The following is a 23,440-nucleotide window of genomic DNA, read 5'->3' as shown; positions in this document are numbered from 1 at the left end:
ATGCCTTAGATGCAGACACATACACTGCCACTTTTAAGAAACTTCAAGATGTGATTATAATTGGACATCTCCAGAAGTTAGTAAAAAAAAAAAATCTAAATTAAAAGCTTCAAGCAATAAACATGAAAGATGATTCTTCGGTAAACTAAAATTCATTTTTAACAATGTTGGAAAACATCTACTTATTTATATGCACATTTATGCATATAAGATTTTATTACACTTTAAGGAAAGCCAATTGGAAGAATCAACATAAATGCACCATGTCTTAATATTCCCAAAGTTTAACTCCACCTAAATACCGACAATGAAGATGCTAATTTTAACTCAACCCATAACTATAGGTTTGCTTTAGAATCTGTGGAAATGTTTAAATTTCTTAACTTGTCAGAATTCACCTGCCTTCCCCTCCTACATTAGTTTCTGGTTTCATTTTCCATCCTTTTCTGCCCTGTAGTCTTCATGTTTTTCTCAGTTAGACTCTGGGCTAAATATCAGTGAAGGACAGAGATCCCCCACCTCCCACTATAAGAGAGGAGGTGTATTTACATTCTTCATTGAGATGTGCCTATAAACTCTTTCTAAAAATATCCAAGGAATAAACAAAAACTCAAAGTAGGTTGTCACCCATGAGACCTACTCATAAGGCCATGTGCACTGAGCACAAGGGCTCTAAAATGATTCCAAACTTCACGTTTCACATATTGTTGCCTTTATTAAGCAACTGAAACCAAATCCCACCACCATCACCCCCCAAAAAATGATGTTTCAGAGTAAGAGGAAATCCAGTACTAGGACATACAGTAAAGAACACTACCTTTGGTGCCACTGTCCCAACCCTCCCCCACACCCAGTTGCCACTCCAGTTTGACTTCTCGGGGATCCCAACACACAGCATGCCAGCACTTATTCTCACCCTTTGGTAAATGCCCTTTCCCCATGCTTTTTCCTACCAGATCCTTATCTATTCTTCAAAGCCCAATTCAAGTGTCACTTCCACCATGAAGCTCCCCTGCAAGTTCAACTCAATGGGATCTTTTCTAAATTTCTATTGTTCCAAACTTCTTTTACCATACACTCTGGATGGCATTGTTTTTGTCAACATTTCCACATGATTAGTCCTGTCCCCCACTTAGACAGTAGCCCTCACACATCATTTTTATTCCCCAAGGTATCTAGCATGATACTGATCACATAGCAGAGGCTTAGTTTCACTGTGTTGTTTAGATAACTATGTATAATAATGAAATATTGAAAATGGGATGACAAAAAGTCAAACTTAAGGATTACAATCCAGTTTCCTCAATATAAGCAAACATCAGTCTTAATTGTGGCAAACTCAACCCCAACAACCTAATTCATCATTTAAGAACACATAAATAATTCATTTTTAAATATCCTTAGCTTCTAAGAGGGAACAAAAGGTTACAGCCTTGAGCTTTGACAATAACCCTCTAACACATTCTGTAGAACAATGTGACCTACAAAAGGCAGCTCAAAAATCATGCCGAGAATGAATTTCATTATGGCAAGACTAGATGGAAGGCCAGGGCTCCACTGTTGTAGTCATATTGATTTTCTAGAAAACTTGGTTTCACTAGTACTAGCTTTTGTCCATTAAGCAGCAACCACTGCTGAGCATGTCAGACAAAAATTCTGAGAACCTAACATTAATGTGCTTTCATGTGAAATTTTGAGATTCAATTTAGTTATGTTATAGAACAGAAATCACTGAAAACAAGCTGACTCTCCAACAACAGAGGAACAGATGAGTTAAAACTAGTGTACGCTGCTGACGTCTCCCTTCCTGCCTTGTGTGGCAGCCATGCTGCTTGGGCAGAACCTCCCAACGCCCAAAACAAGCAGGTCCAAACCATCTCATCCTGCCCACCCTAAGCTACAGTGATTCTATCAGTTGTGGGCAAAAAACCAGCTCATCAGTTTGTGGCATTCCCTGGCTACAATGACTGGTTTCTTCCCTGGTGGCTCAGATGGTAAGGAATCTGCCCGCAACAGGGGAGACCAAGGTTCAATCCCTGAGTCAGGAAGATCCCCTGGAGAAGGGACCAACTACCCACTCCAGTATTCTTGCTTGCAGAGCTCCTTGGACAGAGGAGCCTGGCAGGCTACAGTCCATGGGGTCGCAAAGAGTCAGACACGACTGAGTGACTAACACACACACACCAGCTGCAGTGACTGCTTTCTTCCAGTCCAATCAAAGTGAAGACACAGCTTTTGTTCAACAGTCTGGGGAGATCTGTCTGGAAAATTCAGTGCTGTGGACTGAATTACATCCGCCACCCCCAAATTCGTATACTGAAATCCTGACCCCCAACTTTTGATTGTATTTGAGGATATGGCCTTCAGGAGGTATGAGGTCATGAGGGTGGAATGCTCATGATGGGATTAGAACAGACACCAAAGAGCTTGCTTCCTCTCTCTCTCCACCCACAGGCAGTATGAAAAGACCATGTGAGGACAGAGAGAAGGCAGGAATCTGTACCCGAGGAGAGAGACTTCACCAGATACTGGCCCTGCTGGCACCTTGATCTTGGACTTGCAGTCTCTAGGATGGTGAGAAATAATTTCCCGTGGTTGTGGTGTTTGGTTCTGGCAGCTCAAGCTGACCAAGACATCCAGGATGTAGGTGTGGATCCTGAAGTAGGAGGGGCTTTTTATAGCCCCTGAAGAAAGCCAGCCTGAGGATGGAGCCTTCTGAAGAGCACACCTCTAGACAAAGAAATGGAAACAACGTCCTGAGGACATCATTCCTAATCCCACCTGAAGTGTGGGCTTCTTTCATTTGCTAATAAAAGCCTCATAACATGCACAAATTATTTAGGCACAAGAATAAGGCTTAAAAAAGAATAAGGAGGGATTTTCTTGGTGGTCTGGTGGTTAAGACTCCGCCTTCCAATGCAGGAGGTTCAGGTTCAATCCCTGGTCAGGGAGCTAAGATCCCACATGCTTCACAGGCAAAAACCCAACACATAAAACAAAAGAAGTGTTATAACAAATTCAATAAAGACTCTAAAAATGGTCCACATCAAAAAACTCTTTAAAAAAAGAGACACGGAAACATAAAAACATTAAATTTTCAGGGTAGGAAGATTGGCAGCTTCTCTTTTATTTCAAATCAGTTCACCTTCATTACGAGCTTACAAAGGTCAGGTATATGCACTGCCTCATTTAATTCCCATTTTACAAGGAGGTAACTGTAAATGCAATTTTAATGTTTGTTCCATAAATTAAAACTTGCACATTAATAATTGAGCTGTTAAAAAGATTACTTTATGTGCTCCTGAAAACCATTCTCCTATAGAATAGTAACAGTACAGAGGTTGGTTGACACAGAAGAATCACTCTACATAATACATTAAGGGCAGATGGACAATCTCTTATCCAAACAAGTTTACTAAGGAAAGGTAGTGCCAGTTGAACCTCACATAAATATCTTTTAATCTTGCCCTCTATTACAGTGATACCAATATGGTTCATAGATGAGATGACCACAAAACCAGGGACACGGTAAGGATTCAATAAATATTTGTTGAATTTTATAAACAACCATGCAGTTAATCATCTGTAATGTATTTCATTCCATTAATAGTGTCTATTCAAATGCTTCTGTTGAGATATAGCATTTTTATACTAGTATGTTCAAACTAGAACTAAGAAGCATTGTTGTTGTTTCATCTCTAAGCCATGTCCAACTCTTTTTTTGACTCCCTGGACTGTAGCCTGCCAGGCTCCTCTGTCCATAGGATTTCCCAGGGAAGAATACTGGAGTGGATTGTCATTCCCTTCTCCAGGGGATCGTCCCAACCCAGGTATCGAACTCATGCCTCCTGCATGGGCAGGCAGGTTCTTTACTGCTGACCCATCAGGGAAGCCCCAGAACAAAGGATTACACTCACCTGAATCCTCATCAAACTGGTATCTCATTACTCTATCTGGAAGTCCTTGATATTTTAAATGTGCTGTGTTTCATAGTTTCCATATGCCTCTCCAGACCCATTCTCTACCCTGTGATCTTTATGGACAAGCTTCCAGGTGGGGTTTGGCCAATGGAGAGAACACTGTAGACAAGAGAATGAGGTTGGAATACTTATCCCTCTGACCTCCCTCTACAGGGCCACCACAGGCTATCTCCTATCGTTAGCCACTTATATACAGCTTGCCCCATCTCCAGACTATAGCAGTTGAAACCTCCCCTGTGGGTAGTGCTAACAGAACCCCAAAACAACCCACTGTTTACAGCCCCAGCATATGGTACAACTGCCTGAGATTCTGTTTCACACATAAAACTTTATCAAACTCACTACAAACTATCCAGTTAGGGTATTACATTTGATTTCTTCAGGATTCTGACTGATATACAGTGCCCAAGTGACTTTGTAATACAACTTGAAATCACAAAGACAAATTATGCAGATGTGGGAGATATGCCTCATATGTTGACTTAGTGGCAGAGTATTAAACCTTCCAGCAGAAATACCTCAAATTGTTTCAAGTCTCCACAGAAACCAAAGGAGGGGGAAAAAATTTTAAGCCACCACTCGGTTTTATAAAAGCCATTTTGACTTCTTTTCTCTCCTCTACCATTCTTGGGATTCTAAGTTTCACCCCTCCCCAAATGTGAAAATAGGTGGGAGGAAGAGTATCGCTGTAAGTCACACCCGACTTTGTAGGTCAAAGTATGGGGGAATCTGGGCAAAGCCACAGCTTGGGAAGAGAAGGAAAGTGGGAACTTCAAGAGAAAGGGAAGTATGGGGGCATGGGATATGAGAATTAGAAAGTGTGTCCATGATAAAACACCAACACCAGCTGAATGAACTTCCATAGGGAGATGCTATGATACAAAAGCATCGTGGATGGCTATACAGCTTTCCCACCACACAACTCCAAGAAGCACCATATTCTGTGTTACTCAATGGAAAGGCCATACAATCAGCAGACCTGCTAAATCTCACTCAGATCCCATGTTCCCACATGGTACTTTGGTGTGATTAGCTAGACCAGATGCCACGCCCTAATTTTTAACCTCAAGCTTCTATCACTTGGATTCTATCACGATGAATATGAGGAACAGACAAACCTTTGGGAGGTTCTGTGAGTGTACAAACTCAGCTTACTTTCAATCATCAAAACGTTCATGAGATTCTTTAATGTGAGTAATTAACAGGGAAAGGGGGCTACTCTAGGATGGGCCCGCAATGTATCCTCAAAATAACTTAAGGTATGTGTACATACCTTGTGTATAATCTGAATTGTCTGTCATCATAAAAGCCTGGAACTCCAGCTTCTGTCGAAAAAATTCCTAAGATCAGGTAACACTAGGTTCATATTCCCAAAAAGCCACCATCACTGGGGCTGAGTAACAGGCATGCCCTTAAATCAGGCCTTATGCCATCTGCCTTAGCAATTTACATTAAATCCTGGCTTCTGGAACCATCTGAGTGCAGCAAGCCTGAAAACTCAGAAAAGGAATTCCTGACTTTCCCTTCTCCAGGCAGAAACAAAATGCTTATTGTCACCAGCAACCTATACAGCTCACTCTAATGAGGAGTAAGAAATACTTGAACCCTTGTGACTGAGGGACAATCTCCTTGATTGTAAGAAGTGACATAAGCTTTACCATCATTGATCAACAAACAGTAATTTCCCCAGATTACAGAAAGGCTTCTATATGTTTAAGTTCCACACTCTCTCCATCTAGAACCCTTTATGAGAACTCCTTAACTTTCCAATGCATGCTCTTTTAGGTTTTACTCTGCATTTGGTCATAGACTGGGTCTCTGGCTACCCCATCCACCCCTCCACTCCACCTCAATCCCATCCTGGTAAGGTGGTGAGAACATGTGCCCTCACCCACAGTTTGGCCCCTCTGCCTCTGGAGGTTCAGGTGTGCCACACATGCACCTTTCTTTGGAGCTTTACATCATACTCCACCACATCTCTGATGAGAACAGAGAAGGAAAATATAAGAGCTTTTCATGAAACAAATGGTGAATCACTCACTCCTTTTTAAATTCTGTTAGTAGTACCACCATGACCATGATGAACAGAAACAAGTGCAGCCCTGATGAAGCCTCTGCTAACTTCTCAGTCCCACAGCCTGTGAAGGCAGACAAAGTTTTCTGCCCTGAACAAGGCCACCCCTCCACACCTGATGCACCTATAACAGTTGTCATTTATCCACCACATCAGACTGCTGTGGGAAGAGCCATATGCCACTCTAGAGCTGCGACATTGGTGGCCTCCCAAGTCACTACTGAAAAGTCCTCTAAACATTGCACAGTTTTCAGGGTGGCTGACACTTCTAAGGTTTTAAGGATTAAAGGGTAAGTGCTAACTTGGAAGCCATAGGATTCCATAATCCAGAAATGGCATAGGATGAATTAGCAAGGAAACACATAGGATCTCATAACAACACCTTTGTCACTCAGCTGGACAATGAGGTGGCACGTGGTCTGCACAGAAGGGTCCTGGCAGATATCCTGGTTTAGTAGGGGTACAATAGGCAAGGATTCTGAAAATAACATAATTGAATTAGGTCTTCATTACAATTGCACTCATCTCATATGCTAGCAAAGGAATGCTCAAAATTCTTCAAGCCAGGCGTAAACAATATGTGAACCATGAAATGCCATATGTTCAAGCTGGTTTTAGAAAAGGCAGAGGAACCAGAGATCAAATTGCCAACATTTGTTGGATCATCAAAAAAGCAAGAGAGTTCTAGAAAAACACCCATTTCTGCTTTATTGACTATGTCAAAGCCTTTGACTGTGTGGATCACAATAAACTGTGGAAAATTCTGAAAGAGATGGAAATACCAGACCATCTGACCTGCCTCTTTAGAAACCTGTATGCAGGTCAGGAAGCAACAGTTAGAACTGGACATGGAACAACAGACTGGTTCCAAATAGGAAAAGGAGTACATAAAGGCTGTATATTGTCACCCTGCTTATTTAACTTATATGCAGAGTACATCATGAGAAACACTGGGCTGGAAGAAACACAAGCTGGAATCAAGATTGCCGGAAGAAATATCAATAACCTCAGATATGCGGATGACACCACCCTTATGGCAGAAAGTGAAGAAGAACTAAAAAGCCTCTTGATGAAAGTGAAAGAGGAGAGTGAAAAAGTTGGCTTAAAGCTCAACATTCAGAAAACTAAGATCATGGCATCTGGTCCCATCACTTCATGGCAAATAGATGGGGAAAACAGTGGAAACAGTGACAGACAGTGACCAACCTAAATAGCATATTAAAAAGCAGAGACATTACTTTGTCAACAAAGGTCCATCTAGGCTATGGTTTTTCCAGTGGTCATGTATGGATGTAAGAGCTGGACTATAAAGAAAGCTGAGCGCCGAAGAATTGATGCTTTTGAACTGTAGTGTTGGAGAAGACTCTTGAGAGTCCCTTGGACTGCAAGGAGGTCCAACCAGTCCATCCTAAAGGAAATCAGTCCTGAATATTCATTGGAAGGACTGATGTTGATGCTGAAACTCCAATACTTTGGCCACCTGATGCGAAGAGCTGACTTGTTTGAAAAGACCCTGATGCTGGGAAAGATTGAAGGCGGAAGGAAAAGGGGACGACAGAGGATGAGATGGTTGGATGGCATCACCAACGCAATGGATATGAGTTTGAGTAAGCTCTGGGAGTTGGTGATGGACAGGGAGGCCTGGCATGCTGCAGTCCATGGGGTCGCAAAGAGTTGGACACGACTAAGTGACTGAACTGAACATGACCGAGTATTGTTCTTTATGCAAAAGATAATAACCAGGTTTTACTTCAATAACAAGTATGCATTTTTTTAAAATTTCTCTCTCATTAGAATCTTTGTCTACATGAGGTCTAGCATTCATCATGGGCTTGTTCAGACCTAACTAGGATCTCCTGTGACTAGAAAGAAAAGTTAAGTGTGGGCCCTAACAAATCAGAGGGAAACGTGTTAACTGGACACCACTCTCAAAGGGTCATTCCAAAGATAAATATATTTTTGTTCACAAGGTTTTTTGAGCTCTGAAGAAAAAAGATGTGCTACGCATCTGGTCCTATTAATAACTTCTTTGATTCTCATCTGTGCTCATACCTATACTAGCAGCTATGTAGCCTGCTTCATTCATTCATGCATGCACTTTAAATTTACATAGGAAAGTAAACACTGTGCCCTCTTACTTTTTTCAAAGTCTACATTTAAATAGAAGCTGGGGTAGGGGCAAGGACAAACAAAGCCTTTTTCATCCTAGTTCAAATCTAAGTTTATAACTCCTTGTAATTAGTTTTTTTCCAGGAAAATAAGGTACAGCATGGTGACTATAGTTAATACTGTGTTATATACTTCAAATGTGCTAAAGAGATTTTATGTGTTCTCATCACAAAAAGGGTAACTACATGAGGTGACAGATGTTACCTGTTAGCTTGATTGTGGTAATCATGTCACAATGCATACATATATCCAATTATCATGTTATACACCTTAAAAACAAATATCATGTATTTATGCATATGTGGAATCTAGAAAAATGGTACAGATGAACCTATTTGCAGGGCAGAAATAGAGACACAGACACAGAGAAAGGACTTGTGGACACAGGAGGGGAAGGAGAGGGTGGGACGGATTGAGAGAGGTAGCCATTACCATGTGTAAAATAGCTAGCCAGTGGGAAACCTGCTGTACAGCACAGGGAGCTCAACTTGGTGCTTTCTGATGGCCTGTTAATAGACGGGTGGGATGGGTTGAGGGAGCTAGGAGGGAGGCTCAAGGGGGAGAAGATATATGTATGCTTATAGCTGATTCATGTTGTTGTACAGCAGAAACTAACAACACTGTAAAGCAACTATACCCCAATTTAAAAATGTCATACACCTTAAACATATACAATTTTTATTTGCCATATCTATCTTCATAAAGCTAGGGGAAATGGCAAACCACTCCAGTATTCTTGCATGCGAAATCCCAAGGACAGAGGAGCCTAGTGGGCTACAGTCCACGGGGTTGCAAAAGAGTCAGACACAGCTTAGTGACTAAACAACAAAAGTTAGGGGGAGGAGGGAGGCAAATGTTCCAGCAAGCATCTTGCCCTGTCCAAGAGGTATCATCAATTCCTGGTACCTATCTCTCAAGCCCACTGCCCACTAAAAGAACTCTATCACATCTAGATCCAAGTTTTCAATTACCCAGCCCTCTCAACTCCTGAAAGATAGGAAAGGAAAAGCTAAGGAAGGTGAGAGACTACAGTGGTAACAACAGTGCTAAAGCTGAGACACAAACCAACAAATGTAAGGAAGTTCAACATCAAGGCCACCACAGAATCTTAAAGCAGGCCTGTTGTGTTTCGCTCCTGCAGAAGCACATCTGGCCTTCCATCAGCAGGTCTCTGAGCAGTGGGCAACGTTATCACACCATATGTGCTGAGCGCAACAATGGGGCTGATTTATGTTAGTGAGCACAAGGGTTTTTCTTGGTACTCCGTCTCCTTGTTATTTCAAGAGAAATGTAAGGGCAGATTTATTCTGCTGTTACAGAGAGGCTCCTAGAGTTTGTTTAAAGTTGATAGTTTCCAGGAGGGTGAGGCAGATCTGTTTTCTACAAAAAGTTGGTGACAGCTAGGAGTTCCCTCTCTTCCTTCTCTACTAAAATGAAAGGAGATTTACTCTCATCCCCACCCCCATGCAAAACTCACTCTAGAATCACGGACAAAGGACAAAGTCAAAGAATATTGTAGAGAAGCATCACTCCATACTCTTAATGCTTACATGTGGCCTCTCCCATTTTTTCCTAATTCTTTCCTCTCCTTGGGGAGTTAACTCTGACCAGCAGTGAATGACTTCACAAGGCTGATCAGGGAAACCCCAAGACGGTCAAATAACTAGGTGGAAATTGAGGTAACAGGCCAGCTCTACCACCTTCATCTCCACTGAAGAAGTCTTGTCATCAAGGTGGATCACAAGGAATTATTGTTGCTTGTGGGATGTACAAACAACATGCCAAGGGCTATCACCACATGCCCCACAGGGTTCAGTCATCTCTAGTCCTTTGAGGCTAGGGAACCATTTACCTCATGTGTCTCTAATTTTCTACTGCACTAGGTACCACCCCCACTTCTGAACCTGAACTAGCCAGCACCCTCAAAACATGTGATAATTCCACAATAGCCTGAAGCACTACCTGCCCTCCCAATGCAGGTCCCTCAAATCCTCTTTCATAAGATCCCCCACTTCCTCTTGTCAACAGACACCAGACAGGTCCAAAGGATTCTAAAGCTTAAAGAAATACAACCTGAGGTGTTTGGCTGATGGCCAATCTCGTCTCTACTTCCACGTGAACTGCTGGAAACAGGAATGAATTTCTAGTTGGTAGAAAGGCAGACGATGAGACAAAAGGGGAGAGAATCATCTTGTGCCTTGTGGGGAAGAGGCACACTTTTAGGCTGACTCTCAATTTTACCAGACTATCTACCTCCTTACATGTACCCCATTCACCACTCTCTTACTCACTTCTTTTTCCTAATAGATCAGGAAAAGACGGCGCACTGAATTAACAACAAAGCCAAGGGCAAGAACCTAGAGTCTGGAGGACTCTTCCTTCTTTGGCTAACAAATCTCCTTGCCTTACAATAGTAAGGTTTTCTTTCCCTCATCTACTTCATTCAAATTGAGAAGGTGACTTTGACAATCAAATTCAACCTGTAACCTGAAACAGCGAAGTAAGGTGTTTGAGAACACATGCATTATAAACCAGTAACAAGTACAGTTTTAGACTCAAGCCAACTTCAGTTTGGGTCTTTGTCACAAACTACTTGCATCATTTAGGGTAGTTATGACCCCTCTAGATTTCAGTTCTCTCATCTGTAAAATGGGGTTATTCATACCTATGTCATTAAGTGCTGAAAGGCCTGAATGAGATAAAGTCTGTGGACACTTAACAAAGTGCTGGGCATATTGTGAGTGCTCAGTAGCAACTGGTTTTTGTTGGAAAGGGGGTTGTGGTTATCGAGAGAACCCATTCCTACCACATCGAACATTAGCTGAGAGGCTTTGTGTCTTCCGTGTCCTCGACCACAGTACCATACAGACTGCAGATGCCATCAATATCTACTGGACAGAGTAAAAAGCACAGTGTGGACAGTCAATTAAGTTACTCAACAAGTATCTGTTAGGCACTACATTCCATAGAATACCTTAAACTCTGGAGATAAAGCTGTAAAGAACAGATAAACTCCCTGCCCTAGTAGGGTTTACATTCTAGTGGTAAAAGGCAGATAATCAACAAGTAAATAGGCAGGTAAAAGGCAGATAATCAACTGGTGCACTGGAATGACCCAGAGGGATGGGATGGAAGCTCAGGATGGGGAACACATGTACACCCATGGCTGATTCACGTCAGTGTATGGCAAAACTACTACAATATTTTAAAGTATTAGCCTCCAACTAAAATTTAAAAATTTGAAAAAAAAAGTAAACAAATGACATAATTTCCCATGATGATACAGCAACATGAACTATGAGATGTTAAGGAGAATTATGGAATGAAGAATAAGTTGGGTGAGGAGTAACTTTGTACAGGTACGTTCGTGAAATCATCTTTGCATTTGGTAAATCTAAGCATTAAATGGTAAAGTGTTAACCACAGGAAGATCTAGAGGCAGAGGGTTCTGGAAGCAAAAAGAAAGACCCAAAGTCCTGGATAAGCATTTAGTATTTGAACAACAGAAAAGGTGCCTGCATGGTAAAAGCATGGTGAGTATGTGAGCGTGTATGATGTGGGGTGGGAGAGAGCCGAAGCAAGGACAAAGGTGAGGGAAAACGAGGGTAGTCTGAATTTTATTCTAATTATGACAGGAAGGCATGCATCAAAAGTTTTCAGTATTTTCTCAGAAAAGATGCCTGCTTGGTGCATGACTATATGATGAGGCAAATGAGGCTGTTCTGGCTCCTGCGTAATTGTTTGTTTCATGCAAATACAGCAGGCATGGTTGTCAAAGCTGGTACTTGTGTGGTCGGTACTCAGAGTGGCTGTATCCAAGGAATGAATTTCTTCAGAAGAAAAAGTAAAAATCAGGACTTGCTTTTAACTTCAGAGAAAAGAGAATTAGATCAAATTTATCAATTCATTCGACGGCAGAAGGCTGTAAAGATTTAAGGAAGTGAGGTAGGGTAATCTTGCTTTGAATCCCTTCTCAATCAGAAAGGTTATAAAATCTTACCTCTGTAAGAGACCATTTTTCTCTTTGCATTAGAGTTCAAGCATCCCATTTACTAGGATTAATAGCCTAACCTCCAGGAAGTAAAAATTTTTAATGATTAATCTAAACCTCCATAACTCAGAAAAACCTGGGAATGGGATTGTGCCATCCTAGTACTATATCATCCCATGTCTCATTAGGAAAACAGAAACCACTATAGGTACTGCAAACAGAAGGAAGTTAATGTAGGAAACAAACATGTGGAAGAGGTGACAGAGAGGAAAGATAACAGGGGAACTTAGCCAGAGGTCAGTAATTGCAAGGAGTTGCTTCCATCCTAGGACCCAAGGAACAAAAGGAAAATGTTATTCGAAGTCTATGATCTCAGGATTTCCCTAGCGGTCCCGGGGTTAAGAATCTCCTGCCAATGCAAGGGACACAGGTTCAACCCATGGTCCAAGAAGATCCCACATGCAGCGGAGCAATTAAGCCAGTGTGCTACAACTACTGAGCCCGCATGCTGCACTATTGAAGCCTGCACATCTAGAGCCCGTGCTGCACAACAAGAGAAAAAGCCACTGCAATGAGAAGCCCATACACAACTAGAGAAAGCCCACACGCAGCAACAAAGACCCAGCACAGCCACAAATAAAAATAAATTTAAAATTTAAAAATAAAACAAACAAATAAATAGAACAGTCCATAATCTCTATGCCACCACCAGAACATTCAGTGCTGGTGTTATTGGAACAGCCATGGTTTCTTTGAAGAAAATCTGGAGCCTAAAGTTGTCCACAGCAGTCATTACTACTGCAGTCCGAGTCCGCAGGTGCTTTGCTGCTGGAATACCCACCACCTTGGGCAGGATACATCGAGTCCAGACTTGTCTACCACCACTACTATCTTTGCTGCACTTCAGAAGTATATAAAATATTGTTACCTTCCTCATGCCTCCTAACCTCCCATGAGTGCCTCCAATTTGTAGAAGGTAACTTTAAGTCATTTGGCAGGGGAATTTTAGATGTGCAGTTTGCAGAATTCTAGCCCCCTACTCTCAGGATACACACACTAGGAGAGCATGGATGAGCAGGAATGGAGCCAGAAGCCAAGAGACAGGTAAGTAGCTCTTCTCTTAATCTTCAATGTTAGAAGTCCTAGTAAACTAAAGGCTATCTGGAGATTTTCTGAGAAGTGTTTGGGACTATAAAGAAGAAAAGGGAGAACCTGAAAGTCTACAGAATGGAAGAGGATAAGCTTGCAAGACAAGTGAAAACTATAGTGTTTCTCATCTCCTTAAGTTACTTTCCCTGACCTGTCAATCTTTTCAATAGTCCAAACAAGCCTCATTCACACTAAGGGTAAAGGACTAATAATAGTTTCAACATTAGCCAATACAGTATGCAGAAAAAAACTTAGAAATATCAAGTCATTTTTAAATAATCCCTAAAATGTTCTATATGCCAGAATATAAAATCTTGTCCTTCAGTTCACACAATCTAAGGATAGAGATTTGCTTCAAATAAAATGTGGACGATACAGGCAATAAGTACAAAGGAATAGTAACACAATGAAATTTGATCTAAAACAGTTTCTCAACCTCAGCACTACTGGCTGAGGGCCAGGTAATTTTAGGCCAGGTAATTCTTTATTGTGGGGAGCTGTCATTTGTATTACAGAACATTTAGCAGCAGCCCTGACTGATAGTATGTTCAACCTGTGACAAGAATTTCTCCAGACATCACCAAATGTTTTCAGCACGCAAGATCTAAAATAGCTCAGAGAACCTTAAACAAAGAATTAGAGTACATGTAGATATTGCCTAATGAGAGGAATGGAGGGATTTCAGGCAGGAAAAAATCAAATGCAAAGGTAAGAAAACATAGAACAGCAATGAGGCTGGAAAATAGCGTATAAGGAAGGATATCGAAGGATGCAGCTGGGAGGCAGAAAGTGTTTACTAAGCCAGGTTATACATTTGAGCTTCAATCTCTAGACAATGGGGAGCTATTGAAGGATCTGGGATAGGGCAATGATTTATACAAATTTATGATTGCAAGCATGTTTTTGGTGGCTGTGTGGATAACAGAATAAGAGGAAAGGAGATGAGAAGAAAGGAACTCAGTTATCTGTCACCATCTTGACTAGATAATAAGGATCGATATGAAGTCAAGGTGAATGATACTTAGGAGAGGGAAATACGACAATTTAGTGATAAAGTACATATGGAAAGCAAAGAAAAGGAGTGCCAGAATTGCAGGTTGAAGGCTCAAAACAGAAAAATAGAGCAGGCTGAGAAATGGTCTGTCTTTGAAAAGTCAGTGTTAGCTGCTCAGTCATGTCCAACTCTTTGCGACCTCGTGGACTGTAGCCTACCAGGTTCCTCTGTCCATGGAATTTTCCAGGCAAGAATACTGGAGTGAGTAGCCATTCCTTCTCCAGGGAATCTTCCTGACCTAGATATCAAACTCAGGTCTCCGACACTGCAAGCAGATTCTTTACCCTCTGAGCCACCAGGGAAGCCCAAGGGTCTGTCTTTAGGTTGTGTGTATAGCGTGAGTTGTCTGTGAGACATCCAGGTCAAGATTTCTAGTGGGTAATTATACATGCTCAGGAAAGCTATTTGGGCTAGATCTGTTTGGGGATCTTCAGACTAGACAGCAATTGACACGCCCACAAGTTACATCATGGAGGGAGAGCAGACATCATAAGAAAAGACCTACGGACAGACTTTAGAGGAATATTAACTTCTGGCAAAGGGAGAAGTCGAGGACTTTGATGACCCAAGAGACATCTGAACCCACTTCCTTTCAGAGAGGCCACTTTGTAGGGATGTGCAGTTTTCTAGTCTGCACTCAATAGCTCAAGTTAGGAGTAGACTGAGTTTGGGTAGATCCTGACTGCACTGTCCAACAGAATATGGTAGAAAGGATGCTATTTGAGCTTCTAGGACAGGCCCTTAGACACTGGCAGCTTCTACTTCTAGTCTGTGGAATACTCTCTTGGATCCCAGGGCAACGATGGAAGAAGTTCAACTGCTCTGTTGGAAGGACCATATGGAGGGACTGAGACCACACAGAGAGCATGGGTCCAGCTGAGCCCCGCAACCACCTAGCCTCTTCCATCAAGCGGCTAGACAGGACCCTCCAGACCAGCTGAGCACTGAATGACCCAGTCCACGCCATACACTGGGTCCTGCCCAAATTCCAGACCCACAAAACCATGACGGGAAGTGATAAGAAGCTGTGGTCACAGTGTAGCTGAAGACTTCAGAAGCAGAGCTATCCCAAGTTTGGCATGGGCTGGAGTCTCACCCTGGGAGCGGGTTGCAAGGCTAGGTGGTGATAAGATCCCAGCAGTATCAGGAATGTAGGGGAGAAAATTTGCCGCAAGACTGAGGAAAGGGGGGAAAAAAGCTTACCAGGTTCAAATTATGGCTAATCGTTCCTGGCTGTTCTTATTTTACAAAAAAAAAAAAAAGGATTCAAGGAGGAAAATTGTTCACCAGCAGTCACTTCAGCTGCCACTGTGATGCCTGGTGACACATAATTAGAAAACAAATGACAGATTAGTTTAATAATATTCATTAGCAACTAATGAAACTGACAGTGTTTCCTATTGAAAGCAGGTTGGGCTGTTAGTAGATTTTAAGCAAATACTGCTCCTCCCCTCCACCCTCTCTCCATACCCTTCTTCAGCTGCCTTTCAGCTAGAATCTGGGGGGTTATGGGGGTGCAAACGGGTCATAAAACACTGCACACAGGGTGAGATGGTTGAGGGCACAAAAAGAACAAGAAGAGACAAAATCAGAGTGGAAGAGGTGTGATGCCTGGAAGTCTTGGGAGGAGAGAGGGATGAAGAAGGGGGTGAGTGTAAACCCATGCCTCCCCAGCTGTCTTCAGACCTCTAACTTCCATCAAAGACAACATTTACACTTGCCACGGGAAGGAAATGGTTAACAGAGGAAAAGAAGAAAAAAAAAATCAGTGCTTGCTTTCAGGCATTGTTTTCTTTTTTCTTAGAAAAAATTTATCCTAAGTAAGAATTTTAACGATATGCAGAAATCATAGCTGTCTCGCTGAATCGCTGTAGGACTGACCCCCCCCTTGACAGTTCTTAAATTATTCAGCTATCAAGGGCCTGCTAAACATTAAATTAAGCATCCTCTCTCCCCTGTCCTAAACCATTAAGTTATGCAAATGCACAGATAATGGGGCATATGACAGCTGGAGGCATTAATCAGGCAGCTCTGTCTCTGGGCTGTTGTTATGTAGAAACTGCATCTGCCAACAGACTGAACAGCCACAATTAGATCTCACTTAATGGAATGAGGAGACACTACCTAGCCCTCCATGCTCGTGTTAGGTTGTAGACCTGGGAGTGAATAAGACACTTGGGAGAGCTGCTGGCTCTCATCCTCCCTCTCCTCCCTCTCCCCTGCTCTCTTTTTAATACTTGCTCCTCCAATTGAAATGAAAAATTACCTGTAATTGTTATCATTTGCAAACAAAACCTGTCAGAAGACAAACCTGCTGTTTACAATGGATGTTTCTGTTGTTCCCCAGTAGGGCTCTTTGGGGAATTTCCCTGATTTTTTTTTTTTTAACGAATTCTCTATCTTGGAGGAGAGGCTGGGGCTTGGGCAGAAGCAAACAGACCTCCCATCACAGCCTCCAGATGGCTGTCTGGGAGGCCAGACTGACTTTCCCCACAAGACTGTTTGCTGGAACACTCACCAGCTTACCTGCCTTGCTCCCACTCATACCTTATCATATGGGAAAGAAGGCAGACAGAGACCAAGCCAGGGTCTCCCCACTGCAGTAAGGGGTGAATTAAATGGGCTGGGAGACATCCCACCATCCTCCCAAGAACTTTCACTGTGCTTCTTCATGATTTAACACTCAAGTCACAGCATATGCATTCTTTAAAATCCAAGTTGTTAAGCATTTATATGGCAGCCAGTTGCTCGTCTTTTGTCTGTTCAGTGTTTTGGGGTTTTTTTAGTTTTATTTTGGAGCTCTGAGGTTAACACTGATGCCTTTGTAGGAACCATCTATATATATGCAGATATGCAACTCGACACAGGAGTTGAGTAGACCTATCTTCTCTTTATACCAAAACACTGATTTCCAACTCATGTCTCAAGAATCTTGTGGTTCTACAATCCTTCTTGGTAAGGAGGCGGCCCACTGTGGGAGACACGGATGATCACCATCCTCCCCAACCCCCAACAGCAGCGGGAGCACTGCTCAACATAACAGCTAAGTACATGAAACAATTTTTTAAGTTCTGTTTTAAAAAAAAAAAATGTTTGGGAAACCACTGTTCTAAAATAAAGTCATGGAGACATTTAGACTTGGTCCCTGGCAACAGGCATTTGATCTCAGAGCTGTTCTTCCTGTCTGCTGAATACAGAATCACTAAATTGCAAACAATCAATGGTACTGTTTTTCCTCCTTTCCTTGAAAGTTCCCCAACACTCTGAGGAAGACTACATGCGTTTATGAGCCAGAAACCCAGAGCAGAAAGGAGGAGTGATGATTTGCCAACTGCAGAAGCCAGCCTGTCCTCCCCTTCCACCTCTCCCACTAACTACATTAACACCCATATCAGACCACTTAGCTCCGAGCTAGGTCAGCACACCCCTAACTTCTACATGCGGACAGAGCAGATCTGTGCAGAGACAAGCAGCAGGCCAGCTGGGGCGAGTCCATAATCATCATGAAGGGGGAAACTCCCAGGTTTCTGAGTAAGATTGAGTTCAGTCAGCTCCAGCATCAAGAAAATGCACCGTATTCTTTCCAAGCCTTCCAGACCTGCCTGCTCTTTACTGTCTTCTCCTCAATCTTCAATTCTTCCTCCCAGTGCCCCCCAAACCAGGGCAAACCCAACCACAAGGATTCAGGTACTTCTTGCCTCATCTGGAACACTGGCCTCCTGAACTCTGCTTCACCCTCCCCCACTCCATCTTCCCACAAGTCCCTTAGTGCAGAGGTCCCCAACCTTTTTGGCACCAGGGACCAGTTTCATGGAAGGACAATTTTTCCACAGTCCTGGGAGACAGGAGATGGTTTTGTGATGTTTCAAGCACATTCTATTTATTGTGCACTTTATTCCTATTTATTACATCAGCTCCACCTCAGATCATCAGGCATTAGATCTCAGAAGTTGGAGACCCCTGCTTTAGTGCCTCAAACACAAATCTGTGTGGCTTTTCCCCATTTAGAAGTCACAGCTTTGGTGACATTACTCTGGGAGCCTTCCCTGAACTTCCACCCGCACCCCACCCCACCCCACTCGTGCCTAATGAGCATAACTCACACCCTCTTCCACACTCATAGCCCACCCACCACCCCCATCACTTGTTTGTAGCTTTCGCGCTAGGTCGTCATGTATTTGCAACTCTATCTCCATCAACAAACTCAAGATCTGGATGAGGCCAGGTTCCAGATCCACTCAGTGCTAACTGTTGCCTAAGCCAGTACTTCAGTGTTAAGGTGTCTCAAACCATGAGTCACCAGGATCTTACTTGAAAAGCAGACTGATCCAGCAGGCCCAGAGTGGGGCCCGAGAGTCTACATTTCTAACAGGCTCCCCGAGATGCCGATACTGCCTGTCAGTGGACCACACTTCCAGTAGCCAGGCCCTAAATGACCTTCAAATCCAGTCTCTATGCCATATTCCCAGGGCTCAGTACACATTACAAGGTTTTAATAATTACCTCCCCCAACCAGTTGTTAAATGATGAGCTGCTAAGTCTACCTACTGATTCTCATGTCTAATAAGCCCATAGTAAGATGCCATTCTCTTAGGCTACTTGTTACTAGAAACAATTCAGGTGCACAGACAAATGGATCACTAGTCCCCTGACTCATATGAAGGTTCACCAGCTTACCTCAATAGGAAGCTGACTCCTCCCTCCCTACTCCCTCAATTCAGTCAACCCAACCTGTCACCCCCAATAGGTCCAGCACAATTTGTTTTCTTTGAAGCATTAGTACTCAACTGTAAAAATCATGCTATCCACGCATCCCTTCCCCTGCTCATTGCCCATCTTCCCACTGAAGGGCCAGGTCCATGGAAGCATGCCTGTCTCTCGCTCCATCACTTTCTGAGTGCAGAACACAACATCTTGCATTTAAGCATCAGAAATGCCCCCAAACCACTGGTGGTCACTGGAACCAGTGGTATTCCACAAATGCCTCTGGGCCCACCTCGCGTTTTTGTGTGGAGATTTTTGAACCACTCTTGCTCTTCTTCCTCTTATCAATACTGAATGACTCCACAAGCCAAAAAGGCAGAAACTCCATAGAAAAAACTCTATTTTCACCCTGGAACAGAGGCAGGGATTTATCTGGAGAGCACTCTGTCATTTTTTAACCTCAGTTAGTTTTTTAAATGTTGGAGTCCTCTGGAAATGCTGATTTGCATGAAAAGCAAACAAGCATACTCTTTTGGAATGATCTTTATTTCTGAGGACCTTGTACCCCCTGTGCTGTTGACGTGTGCTCTGAGGCTGAGGAAAGCTTTCCATTTTCGTCTCAGTGCTTCAATCTTCTAAGGAAGCTATTTAACAAAGAGCCAATCCATGAAGATTGGCTTGGGGTGGGGGGTAAATAAAGCTGGAACATGACTTCACTAAGGCAGCTTTGAAATTCAGAACAATACTTAACACTGCAGCTGAGGAGATTTGCATTTTCTGCCACTAAGAACTGGGCTTGGATAAGAACACTGGAAGTTTTACTGTTTTCCTTAAAAATTCAGTTACACAAATATCAGCAATGGTTTAGCTAGAGAAAATCTAGAAAGAGGGTGGGAGGGACAACTGTAAGCCTCTCCACACTCTACTCTGAATTTCTAGCTCTCTATTTTGTTCAGAAGTATTTTAGGAATAACTGACAGGAACCCAACCCATACCAGCTTAAGCTGAAATATAGAAGGAATTCATTGGCTCATGTAATTGTCAAGTTCATGAAAAGATGAAGCATTAGGCATAACTGGACCCAAGGTCTCTACAAAGGTCAGGTGTTAGAAGGTCAGTTGTTTTTAAATCCTTTAGCAAAGACATGTGAAATCATGTCTCTGTTGGTTCAGCTTCAATTCTAGGGACAATCTGTAGCCCTAATATTGATAGAAACATTATACAAAAATGGGAACCTACAAGACACAACGACACACACTTCAATTATCCAAATTTCTATCAACACCGAGGCTTTGCCAATTAACAGTGAGACTAAGAAGACAAGGGCTAATTAATTAACATGATGAATGTTAAGAATGAGTTATTAATGGTGAAGTTAAAGATATTCAAAAATATGCAGACTAGCAAATATTTGTGACATTCCTCCCCCTGCAAGAAAAATGCTGGTATATCATTTCTGCGAGATGCAGGGCTTTTACCCTTGGTGATCCCCTCCCAGTACTTCATCCCAAACCAGGCATGTGTCAAGCTACAAGTCTGGCAGATTTTTGGTTATTTATGCAGATCTTAATGGTAGCTCAGCTGGTAAAGAATCCGCCTGCAATGCAGGAGACCCAGTTCAATTCCTGGGTCAGGAAGATCCCCTGGAAAAGGGATAGGCTACCCACTCCAGTATTTTTGGGGTTCTCTGGTGGCTCAGCTAGTAAAGAATCTGCCTGCAATGTGGAAGATGTAGGTTCGATCCCTGGGTTGGGAAGATCTCCTGGAGAAGGGAACAGCTACCCACTCCAGTATTCTGGCCTGGAGAATTCCAAGGACTGTATAGTCCATGGGGTCACAAAGACTCGGACATGATTGAGCGACTTTCACTTAATGGAAAAGAATCCTGCCTCAGGGATATCATTATCTCTGACTCAAGCAAACCTTCCAAACAAAGACCTTGATGTGGCCACTCTGCAGACACAGGATGGACTCTTACCCAAAATTGGATTTGGAGGTCAAGACTGAAAAATAGAAGATTGGCTTGCATTCTTATTATGCTTAGGGGGTGGGGCCAGGGATTAATCAAAGAAAGAGGCTTGAGTGGTTTGAACACCCACCCCCCACCCAGCCCCGCTGCCCCTGCAACAAAGGAAGGAACACCCAGGCTTTCTGACCCTTACCCACACGTGGGGAAGAGGAAGGAAGGATGCTAAGAAGTTGTCAGAAAATATCAAAAAGAAAAAACAAAAGGAGAGCAGCCTCTTTACTGCAGACCTAAAAAAAAAAATCAAGATTTTTAAATTTGTAAAGCTAATAGAATAAATCAAACTATGTGGCTCCTGCTTACACTTACATGCACTTATTAGGTATCTGCCTGTGTGATAATATTTTTGTGAGACCTGCTTTCCTTATCATCAGGAAGCAAGGTTAGAGGGCAGTCAACCCTACACAGCTTAAACATTCTGACAGTTAAAAATCACCAGTCAAAAACCACCCACGGGCTTCACATGAACAACTTGTTTCAAGTAGCATTCCAAGTCCCCTGCTTTCCTTTCTGTCATACCCATTTTCAGGCAGATTCTCTGCAGGTAGTGACAAAGGTCAGCACACTGGCCACACAATCCCAGTCAACGGACAGGTCTCCATTCTGACGAAGTCATATCGGGCTTGGGTCACATACCTGAACTGGAACCAAACCCCTGACGACCAGGCCTGGTTCCGCTGCCCTGGGAACAGACACGCATGCGTGCAGGCAGGCGCACATGCAGACGCGCACGCGCGCGCACACGCACGCACGCACGCACGCAGTAAATATGACTGTACAGACAGAATTAGTCCTGGCAGAGAAGAGTTTAGGCTCCGAGGTTTGGAGCCCCTCTCACTCAGCATCTCATGTGACCCAAGGAAGCTTTAATTATCCAGTGGCATTTTAGCCATAGTCTTGCTTCTCCCCCTAAGGCTTCCTTCCGTCAAACCGCAGTTTCCCAAAGTGGTCTTCTGCTGATCACCTTGGAAGTTTGGAAACAATCAACGGACTAAACAAAGTCAAAAACTTTCCTTCTGTAGTACTTCTGGGGGTCTCACCATGCTAATGAGCACTGTGAACCACTGAGAAGAAAATAGCATGCCACTTCTCACTCTGGGCTACCAAACAATTTGGTTCCCCTCCACTACTCTAGGAGGAAGATCTTCTGAAATGAATTCCATGGAAAGTGGTTTGAAAAAACACTGTTCTCCAGAACTAACTGACTTTTCTTTTCTTTAGATGTGGAAATATCTATACACAACAGATCTCATTATTCCAGGGTTTGATCCCTGGCTTTGCCCTTTATTGACTGTGTGACTTTAAACAGTTGCTTCAGTCTCTGAGATTGTTTTTCATCCATCAGATGGAAACAGTACCTACCTCTCAAGGTATTAGAAGAGCTCAATAAGAACAAATGTAAAACGTCTAGCACTGTACTTGGTACATAGCTGGTGCTTAATCAATATGCATCCTCTTTCTCTATCAAATGTAACAAATCCTTCTGGGAGAAGCAGCCGTATCTCTCTAAAGCCCACAACACTGGTATATGCTGTATCCAACATAGACTTTAAATATTTTCTAAATTCATGGATGAATGAACCACCAATGCTCTGCTAGCCCCTTATCCCTGAGCCACACAAATCCAGGAAGGATGACCCATGACAATGTGATGATCATAAAATGGGAAAAGTTCTGGCGCTTACAACCTGATCTCTAGTTGAAAAATTTTCACTGAATGTCATCCCTCCATGCCAAAATAGATAATTAAAGAGCATGGCAGGGAGGTTTAAGTGTTCCAAATCTTTGCTTAAGGACACTGATGACACGATGTTACTTTTCTAGTGTAGGCAGATGGAGGATACTAACACAGAGAGCAGTAAAGCAGAGAGAACAATCAGTACACGCAGGACACCCTGCACTTGAACCTTGGAACCAGACTACAGGGGTTTGAACTGGAGTCTGGTCAAGTGTAACCTTAACCTCCTCATGTCTCAGTTCCCTGTCTCAGTACCTGTTTGTAGGGCTATGGTTAGGATGTAAGTTAATAAATGAGATGTGCTCAGAGCAATGCTTAGATCACAGTAGGCACTCAATAAATACTGACTGCTATTACAGTCACAGTAATTGACACTGCTATTAATTCCTCATCAGAAATCCTCTGCAGCCCTGTTTCAAAAGGTTTCTCTCATGTCACCGTCCTAATCTCATGGGTAAAACAGGAGAAGAGACTCAGCCACACAGAAGGAGTTACTGAAGAAACTTGATTCACAGAACAAGTGTGAAAAAAAATTTATTGGTATTAAAATGGAAT

The 23,440-nt window shown here is 42.7% G+C and overlaps 1 long non-coding RNA gene across 49 annotated transcripts in view; it reads right to left on the bottom strand.

Annotated features, from left to right (window-relative positions):
- LOC145512531 (uncharacterized) overlaps positions 1 to 21,841 on the bottom strand; it is a 1,082,988-nt gene extending 1,061,147 nt beyond the window's left edge. For 22 of the 49 annotated variants that reach the window (XR_014058639.1, XR_014058651.1, XR_014058609.1 and 19 more), the window contains exon 1: positions 21,784 to 21,841. This is a non-coding gene — a long non-coding RNA (uncharacterized LOC145512531). Of the gene's footprint in view, positions 1 to 2,325; positions 2,731 to 3,917; positions 5,164 to 5,735; positions 6,257 to 21,666 lie in introns of those variants that run through there. The other 27 variants (XR_014058629.1, XR_014058582.1, XR_014058590.1 and 24 more) reach the window with 5 other exon arrangements.
- Between the last annotated feature and the right edge of the window lie 1,599 nt (positions 21,842 to 23,440).

The sequence above is a fragment of the Giraffa tippelskirchi genome, chromosome 1 (assembly GCF_054371585.1).
Source record: "Giraffa tippelskirchi isolate mGirTip1 chromosome 1, T2T-mGirTip1v1.2.pri, whole genome shotgun sequence".
Lineage (NCBI taxonomy): Eukaryota > Metazoa > Chordata > Mammalia > Artiodactyla > Giraffidae > Giraffa > Giraffa tippelskirchi.
The sequence above is the reverse complement of the archived record's forward strand: the minus strand, read 5'-3'. Positions and strand labels throughout refer to the sequence as shown.